Below are 10,997 nucleotides of genomic sequence, written 5' to 3' on the forward strand. Positions count from 1 at the left end.
AGCTGGCTCAGCCCCTGGTGTTTTCAGATTGAGACATACGGACAAAGGCCCCATGGCATATTGGCCACCCTGCAAGTTATATGCATTTGGCTTTAACTTTTATTTATTTGTTTTTGAAATGAACTCCTATATTTTCGAAGATACAATAATGTCCCTTAAATGAGAGGTAAAATTTGTTGTACACTGTTATGTTTAATCAGTGATATTGATAGATGTGATCTGCCCTATAGGGGCTGATCTTATGAATCTATATACTATTTTTATAATTAGAGTGTTAATTTAAAATAAGTTTTAGCAGTCTAAGAGCTACAGTCTAATAGTGATGACAAGAATAATAGTATTTATCTGCTGTGTGTTTTTATCCTGTGCAGTTTTGCTTTGGAGTTTAGTACGTATTCTTCAGTTGAGTTTTTCATGGTGATTATTCCACACCTGACCTTGGACTTCACAGGTTAACTTGCCAGTTTCACCAGCCGCTCTTGACCTCTCCTCCCACCTTATGCTTGCCCTCTCTTCTGTTTCTGCATCTACATGTGAATAGACCTTTCTGAAATGTTACCTGCACCAGATAACTAGACCCTTGGCAATCAATTCAATAAATTTCCTTTGCCAGCATGGCTTTACCCATCTCCACGCTGCCCATATGACTTTATCAAGCACATCGTTCAAGGCCACCAGCAAATACTCCCTGTTGCTAAGAACTACCTTGACTCTCTAGGTGCCCTGTGTGACTCGGGCGAGCGAGGTGACTTGTCCTTTGGGTGCATGTGTTTAGTCTTGTGGCAAGGGAGGACCGTTTGATTGATGTATCATTTGTATCAGTTGGGACATTTTCCTTGCTTTCTTTTTTATTGTGAGTGTTTGACCTCTGCCAACTTTGCTTTCATCATTATCACTGTGTTTTCTACACGGAAGGATGTGCATAGATGTTGAACAGAAGACCACACTGAAGCCGGGAGGGATATCAGAGAAGGTGTCCTCAGATGTTACTCTGCCAGGTATCAAAAATAATATTCTAAAACAGGACTTGAAGCCAGCACTGGGTCTGCTTTTTCTTGGGGGTGGGGAGGGTCTTGCCCTCTGTTGTGACCTATAGCTATCTGCAGTGACCATGTGACTTTGCACCAAACTCACATGGAACGGGTGATTCTCACCCAGGCTCCTATGGTAGGAGTAGACGTAAAAATAAAAGATGGCCATTGTTCTTAGCAATATGAGCTAGAATGTGTTTTCTAAACCATATAATGTCTTCATGTTAATAAAGTCCAGGCCCTGTCATGTAACTGTAATAAGCTCTGATGGAGGAAGCACACAGAAAACTCAGGGACACAGTGATCAAAGGAAGAAGGACCTTTACGCTTCGCAGAGAGCTTGTAAGTCAGAGCCTTTAATTGGCAGCCAGAGGTACAGAGGGAGAGAACAGTCTCCAGAACACACACTGGTGCAAACCTCTGTGTTCAACCTGTTCTTCAGAGGCAGAAGATGTCATCTTCTTTTGGGAACTCTATCTACATAGCAATAGAGATCTGAGTAACAAGGGTTTCATCCCAGAGTACTTGGTCACATCTTAAGATTACAGGAATCCCATGGGAGAAAATATGGCTTTCTCCCAGAGACTGATGGCATTCAAAAGAGGGACCCTTGGGATTTAGAGAGATGTACTAGAGGAATTTAAGAAAACTCATCGCTGAGCAAAGAGCCATATTCTACAGGCAGAGTAGGATCTTAGAGCAAAGAAGAGGCTGGGAGAATCCAGGCCCAGTGAGAGTGACATTTACTCCAGAGGTAATTACCTCTGACATATAGTTGAGATTCAGAAGGCAAAGCTCATAGCTACTGGGCATGGCTGTCCAGCTTGCTTCATAGAGTTGTCCCTCTTACCTACCAGGGCCACATACAGGACCCTGAGCTTATGACTTCACCTGCAGATAGTCCCCAGACCTAAGCACTAGGAATTCTTGCTCCATAAACACAGCTTTATATAAAGTGTGATCTGTAAAATAGGCACAGTAAAAGATTAGCTTTAGTAGTAAATAGACAAAGTGTGATACTTTATTATTAACAAGTATTTGGCTCAGTGGTTAAGAGCACTGACTGCTCTTCCAAAGGTCCCGAGTTCAATTTCCAGCAACCACATGATGGCTCACAATCATCTGTAATGGGATCTGATGCCCTCTTCTGGTGTCTCTGAAGAGAGTGACAGTGTGCTCACAAAATAAATAAACAAACAAATCTTTAAAAACAACTCTTTTAAAACGTGAGAATTTCTCACTTCTGAAAACTTCCACTTAGTAGTTTGGAATGGATTTGATCATAGGTGATTGGGGTTGTGGAATGTGGAATTTGGGAATAGGAAACTCCATTCTACCATGAAGAGTAACTAAGGTAATTGAGAAACAGAAACACAGCCCTGCTGTTGTGCTGAGCTGTCTGGCCGCTTCCCTTACTCCATCACTGCCCACTGTAAGAGGACAGGCTAGGCTCTCTGAATTCTGGTGAACATTCCAAGGGAAGAGATGCTCAGGGTGGCTTCAGTAGCCCTGATCCTCTGGCCACTTGGTCCTGTAGCCCAACAAGCACACAAACAGACTATATTTTAGTAGGTGTTGCCTTACTGAGACTGTCTACATATTTACACTTCTGACTACAGCCATAAGTTATCCCCAAAGCTCCCAATTAAATAGTAACAGGTTGGTCAAGAGCCCCGTGAAGCAGCCGGTGGCTCCATCAGTCTGGGAGGCTCATTTTTGAAATGGGCTCTTTGGATGTGCATCAGGGTTTTTGTGTGTGATGTAATATTGTTTCCTGTGTTCTCCTCCCTGGCAGCTCATGGCAGAAGTGGGGTCGGGGTTAGCAAGCCTCTGAGAATGCTCTGGATTGTGGGTTTCACATTCGAGTTTCTACAGCAGGTGCCAACCTGCACAGCAGAGGGAGTTTCCTCCTGGGTGTGGACCTGGGTGTGGAAGACCTTTGGGCCTTTGCTACCCATTCACTGGGAGGGAGGGAAATGGCATTAGGATTCCTAGCTAGGGCCTGGCTTCTCAACCACAAGCTTTCAACTTTTCAACCTGAAAGGGAGGGAGGGAGGGAGGGAGGGAGGGAGGGAGGGAGGGAGGGAGGGAGGGAACAACCCAGAAACCTAGATTGGAACCAAACACAACTGACAGAATTTTTAACTCTCTGAAACCAAGTTGCTAATATGAGGAGTGCCGGATATCAATCAGTGAATTCTAGGGTTCTGTGAAGGATCCTTTCCTTTCCTTTCATGGTTTCTGTGGCTCACAGTTTCCGCTTGGAAGCTTTCCCCCAAATTTGGTACACATTCTTCATGTTTTCTCTTTTAATCTGACATGGGGTCAGAGGCCCCGCTCTGCCTCTCTATGAAGCATTGGTTACAGAAAGGACTTTGCAGCAGTGAAGTGGAGACTCCACACACTTAATTACCTTCTCGTCCTTATTTCCTTTCTCCTGCTGAGCCTGTTTGCTTCTGTACTCACTTTCTTGGACAAAATGTATGTGTTCTGTGGGTGGAGAAGATACCACTTAACCCCACACTGGGAGGGCCATTTCTAGCCAAGGGATGCTTGTTCACATGGCTGTGCAGACAGAACTCAAGTCTGCAGCAGCAGGAGATGCTGAGTCCTGCAACGAAGCCCCTTGAACATCCTTTACTGCCTCAGAAGCTTGCTACCCTTGCCACTGAGATATCAAACGAATAAATGAAATTGGTATGTGGGCTCTGATGTCATACATTAGGTAAGCGCGCTGCATTCCTAAGCTGATTTGCCAACTGGGTGATCTTGAGGATTGAATGAGATAATTAATACACGTATTTTTCAGATTGTTATCTGCCCCCATCATGATAATTCTATTGATTGGTCTGTTATTATTTAGATTAAAGTACATCGACTTCTGACATCAGACACTCCCTGCTGCAGTGACACAAAGCAGGATAAATGACACCTGAGGTTTGCTAGGAGGTCCTCTGGTTGATGGAATGATATTTAGCTGTCATTGGGAGATATGTATAGCAGGAATAGAGAACATTTCAAACCTGCATCAGAGCATTGCTTGGCGTGTTTCACACGGAGCCAAGCTTGAGACAGGCTGAGTCAAGTCACAATGTTCAGTCAAAGTGCATATACATCACTTACTTATATTTTTGTCGAACTTGGGACCTTTGTCCTGGAATACAACTTTAACCTTCATTGATCCCCAAATAAGAGTATTTAGTCCCACATTCAGTCTGTTGTGGTGGACAGGCCCAAAGCAAAGGAGCCTCTCTTTCTTAAGAAAATTTCAGTGGGGTTCAGTTCCTCAGCCTGAAACTTCTTTTCTACAGAACATTGTGGTACCTGCCATAGAAATATTGAACAGAAAAACATGCGTGGGTTTTCAGAGTAAAAGAGCTCCCAATATGTCCCACGATGCTCCCAAGTCAGACCAATTAAAATGTAAAAGCGAATGTGTGGGTGTTGCTAACGAGGTTTGGAGATACATTTAAGCCAGTAATAAAATAGGCAGTTTCTTACTTGTTTGTATTTTTATATTCTGTTAAAAAATCTATCAACTGCCTTATTTCTAATGCCCTGACCACAGAGAAAACAGAGCAGTACCAACAGAAATCTTTCCTTGTGGCTTTCAGTCACAGATGATTTCTCAGAGGGTGACTGGTCCAAAGGAGTTAACAAGAAGCTCACACAGGACTAGTCACCCTGTGAGTGGGAGCGACGGGTCCTTTCATCTGTGAAAATAATTGGTTTAGCAAGTTCATTTTCCTCCCAGAACTCTGCTGCGTTTCCAAGCCAGGGGTGCTTAAGTTACTGTTACAGGTCAGAGAGAGAAATTTCCATTGCCTTCAATCTAGGGATCCTTCAAGAAAGGACAGGACCTGGGCAATGTCCACAGTTAACTTCAAGACAGAGACATGGATATTGTCCCCCACACACTTGCCATCAGTCTGTAGGCTGCTGACCTGCTAATTGAAGCTGACAGGAAGGTGAGCTCCGGCTAAGTTAAGGGAAGGAAGGGCATGCGCTCTTCTTACATCAGGCGTTTGCTTTCTGCGTTTTTAGTCTCCTTGGCTTTTATCTTGAGCTCATGACAACACTAGAAACAGGACCAATTAAAAACATGTGAAGCAGAGGGTGTCCCAGTTAGAGTGGGTGCCATCGGCTTAAGGGAAGGAAGAGCCTGCGGTGCTCTTGTAGGCGTTTTTCTGAGTAAACCGGGAACAGGCAAGAGGAGGTCCGGATTTCACCAGTGTTCTGTTTCAAACTGAAGCCACCTTTGTTTTGAATTTGTGCTTCCCCTGGACCGCATTTCAGGAGGCAGCTCCATTATCTAACTATGCCATCTCTAAAGGGGTTGCGTGCACAGGGAAGGGAAGGGAACATGTCACCAGAGTCCTGAAAGCACAAGTTAAACTGCCATTCAGAAAAGAGGGACATGGGATAAATGCACTATCTTCTAAATAGAGCATATTCTTAGAAGGGGCAAAGGCTGTTGACCCCATGGCATGCCCGTGGTACAAGGACCCATAGTGTCAGTCAGAACAGGCCATCCGGGCTGAAAGCGTGGAGTTTAATAAACAATCCTTCCCACACCCCACCCACAACCCTAGAGCTGAAGTTCAAGGCTGAGTGTGGACAATGCCGTTAGTATTGCTAGAGTTTCTCTCCACTGCATGTGGCATTTCAGGCAGGGCTCGGGCAAACACATTTCAACGCTGTTTCCAAAAGGAAATTGAAAACTTAAGAAGAAACCGTATCTACCTCGACTGCAGGTAATTAAATTCTCCCAGGGAGAAGGGACAGACAATGGGATATTGAGGGTTGCCTAGCAGAGGTTAGTTTCATGATGACTTAGGGAGAAGGGGAGGAGCCCAGGGAGAAAGGCACCATTGTAATGCTGTCACCAAGTTAGGGTGATAGGCACAGGAGACTCAGAAAGAGGCTTTCCATCTGAGAAGTTATTGGCAAGTCTTAGAGTACAGCCTGGTGTTCTGGTCCAGCACCACAGTGTGAGTTCTGCAGGCTTCTGAATTCTCTCCAGGACTATGGATGTCTTTTATTTACCTTGTAGCAGGTGACTTCCTACCCTGAGCCACCTGACAGGGGCCACTTACAGCTTCTGCTATAGATGCTGTAGAACCTTTCTTCCCCAACATGGCTACATGAAAGAATGCAGGGGCAGATGTGAGCCCAGACCCTGGCTACATTACTCTCTGTGTGGTATTGACAGATCCCATTAAAATCTCAAGTCTGTTCCATGTGCCTGAATTGGGGTACTGACATCTGCTCCACCAGCCACTTGAAGACTATCTGAGATTCCAGTGAGGTCCATAGCTTAGTGAACTCTGAAGTCTATTATGATTTGAGCAGTGGCTACAAAAGAACAGAGGAAATCCGAGAGTCAGTGGGACGAAGGGGAGTCAAATATGTCAGAGCTTGTATTCTGCTCTTTGGTATTTCGAAACCTCACACAGTCAAGCACCATGTTTGATAGGTGAATAGTGTGTAGTGGATGTCTTAGTTAGGGTTTCTACTTCTGTGGTGAAACACCGAGACCAAAAAGCAACTTGGGGAGGAAAGGGTTTATTTTGTTCACACTGTACACCACAGACTATCACCACAGGAAGTTAAGGGCAAGAAATCAAGCTGAGGAGGAACCGGAAGGCAGGAGCTGATGCAGCTTCTATGGCTTGGTCAGCCTGGATTCTTATGGAATGCAGGACCAAAAGCCCATAGTTATCTAGGCCTTCCCACATCAATCTTCAATCAAGAAAATGTACCACAGGTTTGCCCACAGACCGGTCTGGTGGAGGTATTTTCTTATCTAAGAGGTATTGGTCCCCTCTTCCAAAATGACGCTAGTTTGTGATATGTTGACAGTAAACTAGCCAGTGTGCTAGAGAAAAAGAAAGTAGTCAATGATCCTTGCTAAAACATGACAAAGAAGACTTTTAAGGACAGTTATGACAGGTATAGAGGCTGCAGTGGCGTGCTATGAGGAGAAACTGGGCTGCATGCGTATGTGGCATTAGCAGTGAGAATCTGTAGGGCTGGTAAAATAGGAAGAGGGTCACCAAGGGAAGCCTCAGGAGTCAATTGGATTATGGCTCAACTGACCTAACAGGACTCTTGCTAAAGAGGAATTGTGGAGGATGTTGGGCGCGAAGCCAAGTGAGATGTGAAAATTGACCATATATCAGTGCTGTGGGTTCTTGCTATACTCACTTGAGCAGAGCTATTTTCCAAGGCAGATACCACGTGAAAGTTCACAAATGGATGTAGGAGAAGGTTCACGTTTGACCAAAAACCTTGACATGTGTGGGCTTCGGAGTTAAAGTATCTAGATCCAGCCAGAAGATTGGAAAATATAAAAGAAGAAAAAACATGAAGCTCAGGTATAAATGACCATTTGTCAAAGGATAACCAACAAACTCATCAATTAATGAATGAACTAATATTATGCTCAATCAATTTGAAGGAAAATTTATAATACTATACATTTAGTCATCTGGGACTATGGATATAAATTTAAAAGTAGACGAAAAAATATTTAGATTGGGGAGCAAAGAAATGTGTTGTCTCTTTTCCTGCAATAAACCATTGTTTTTCTTTAGAGAAAAAATATTTGTAATGTACATTACCAAGCTGTTGTTAAGGGAAAGACAACAATAATTAAAAAAAATGAAATTCCTAAACAACAGTGATTGAAGAAGTTTAGAATAATCAAGAAAACTAGTACAGTGAAGAAGTATAATGGGAACCCAGGTTTTATATCTGCCAAAACTAACAGGAACAACTTCTATCCCAGATACCTGTCTTCTCTGGCCATGCATTGCTTACTGTGCAAATCTGCCTCTCTTTCAACTCTCTCCTTTGTCTCTTGTTTTTAATAGACTTGACTTTAAAGAACCTTTTTACTATGCTGACCCAGCTCGTTCTTAGGAGTGCCTTCCATTCTGTCACTGTTAGCTTTGTCAATGAATGACTTTGGAATAGAACCCACCCTTAGTTCTCCCATGGGGATTACCACTACACTTCTTTGTAGACTGCACCAGTGTTTGAAAGTCTGCCTTAAAAGTCAACCTACAAAGCCTTTTCCTTTCATTATGAAAGCTGTTCATTTTGATGCACTGTAAACAATTGTTTAGGAGGAAATTGGCATGGTATCAGGTTATAGTTTTGAAAGGTAAATTCTGAGATAGTAGACAAATTGCAGTAACCATTGTAGCAACTTGTGTAGAAAATTGTGCAACAATTTCCTCTGAATTGAGGCTAAGTTAGATGTTTTATTTTGGAGGGGAGCTCACTACCACTCAGAAGTTCTAAAGAGTGTCTCTAAAGACTCAGAAGCAAACAACTCACAAGATTCAGGCAGGCCCTGAATCTTACAAGATTCACAAGATCTCTCCTTCTTTAAAGCTCTATAAGCTGTAAGCATAAATGAGGAAAGGAAATAGACTATTCAAATGCTTGTAAGACATTGAAGGAGCTCCAGGTTCTGGTCAGGCTCTGGTCATTACCTATCCTGGGTTAGACCTTTAAAAATGCATCTGTATTTGAGTCATTTCTGTTCCTGTAAGAAGCCCTAATAAACTCCTTAGTAAACTAAGTGGGAATTGGATGGCATTGTTACTTTGACCTGTTGTTGGTTTTCTATCTGTGGTGGATATATGTATTCATCCTTCCTCAAGAATAGTGCCACCCAACACCAATGGTGCCTATACAGGGACAAACAGTACTAAAGGTGAGTCGTGGAGGAGTGGCTAAATGACCTTTGAAGTGGGTTTCGTGAATGTGACAGTGGCTGATCTGTGTGACAGTTAGAGTGTCCAGGGGGAAGATCACAAAATATCTTTCCCCGGTGTGGTGTGACTTTGTGTACCTTCTTGGTGTAGCAGTGGTTGCTCCTTGTGGTGGGCAATTGGGTATGCAACCACATCTGACCTGACCATGCATGAGACTTCCACCCAGGGGAACCTAAGATGACCACCTTCATCTACTCAACACAGGTTCACATGCTTCCTTGGTGAGTGGGGTCCACTCCATAAGTGTGACAGTGCCTCCCACAAGAGCTAATGAACTAAAGGATGCCATGAAAGTAGCATGCACAAGGTATGGACAGAATCAACTTGTAGTGTAGGTTGTATGGATCCCTCTGTAGGTGGTGGTGACTCATTCAACTAGGTTTCTACTGTGTTCTCAGAAAGAACTTGCATTCTTTCTCTCTCCCTCTTCCTCTCTCCTCCCATCTCTCTTCCTCTTTCTCTCCACCCTTCTATTTCTCAATGGAGGATTTAGAGTATACCACACTTGATATCCATTTTTCTTCTTCCTTCCAATGCCTACCATGTCCCATGTCCTTTTTTCTTTTTATAATTAGTGTGTGTGTGTGTGTGTGTGTGTGTGTGTGTGTGTGTGTCTACATTCTTTTGAGACAATTAGTGTTGTATGGACATCCACATTTATGTCTCATCCCTTAAGATTTGGAGCGCTTCCTGAAGAACTTTCTTGATTAAGGAGGGAGGTATTACAGTGGAAAGAGGGCATGTGGTTGCTGGCCTCTACATTAGCCTGTAGAAGTTACTTTCCTATTCCTGTGATAAAGCACCATATCCAAAGGCAGATTGAGAAAGATAAGGTTTATTAAAGCTTATAGCTTATAGTCCATGTGACTAAAAGGAAATTCAAAGCAGAAGCTTAAGGTGGGAACCTTGAGGCAGGAACTGAAGCAGAGGCCATAAGAAGTGATGTTTACAGGCTTGCTCCACATGACTTTCTTAGTTTGCTTTCTATATACCCCAGGACAACCTGCCCACAGATGGCACAGGCCACTGTAAGCTAGGCTCTACCACATTGTCATTAATCAAGAAAATGCTCTACAGACTTGGCTGCAGGCCATCTGGTAGAGACATTTTCTCAAGTGGGTTGTCTCTTCCTAGATACATTTAAGTTTGTGTCACATTAACAAAACCAACCAGGAGAGCTTATTTGGAAAGGGAACTAGAAGAAAGAAAACATGAGATAGAGCCATGTCTCATGGCTAGAATGGTGGGTGGGTAAGGTAAAGATTTTGGTTCTGGTTTTGGTTAAAGAGCCCTTCTTAGACTCCAGAGAGTTAGTGCCACGGAAAGAGCAAATTAAAGGTGATAAAAGATGCTCTCAGATCTGACCTTTTAACACAGAGTAACCATCATGTAACTTCAGCATGTACTTGGGGACCTTAAAAATGTCCCAATGCTAAATAATAATATAACCAAAGAGTGTCCTGCCTCCCCTTTAAGCAAGAAACAAAAATTCCCATGACCTTACTTACATGGCTGTGGGTGTGGGGGAAGGCGATATCAGTATGAGAGCTGCAGACTTGGAGAAACTGAGTAACATAACAACTCATTTCTCCTTGGGAGAAAACCTCCATCATCTGAGAGAAATAAGTTTTTTGAAGACTTGCTCTTAGGAGCTATCAGGGACACTTGGTTATTACCAGCATGGCCACCATGAATATCAGGGACAGGAAGACTACAGAGGAAGGACATGTGTCATATGAGGAACACAGTGTGTGATGCACAGTTCACTGGACTTGCTGGAGCTATAATTCAACATGGACCTGAGATGGTAGGGATCTTAGCGGCTTTTCTGAACCCTATGGTAGGACATAATCTTCCTGACATAAGAGGAGCTTGGTAAGTTTAAAAGGCATAGACCAATGTATAAATCGGATTTATAAAATATCATTAAAATCTGGAAGCTATAAAAAAATTAGCAAAAGAGACAGAAGGGTCTGTGTGGGCCATTCAAGGGAATGTGGAAGATTAACGTTAAGCTTGAGTTGTTGGAGGAGAAAAATAGATGTTGTTGTGGTAAGCTTTTCGAAGACTTTAAAACCTGCATAACTGTCTAGAGAAAAAGAGAGTGATGCTGTCCTAGGAGGGGGAAATTATCCCTCCAGTGTATGTGATGTAAAGAGGTACAGTTCACCAAGACTTG

The sequence above is a fragment of the Micromys minutus genome (assembly GCF_963924665.1).
Source record: "Micromys minutus genome assembly, chromosome: 5".
Classification (NCBI taxonomy): Eukaryota; Metazoa; Chordata; class Mammalia; order Rodentia; family Muridae; genus Micromys; species Micromys minutus.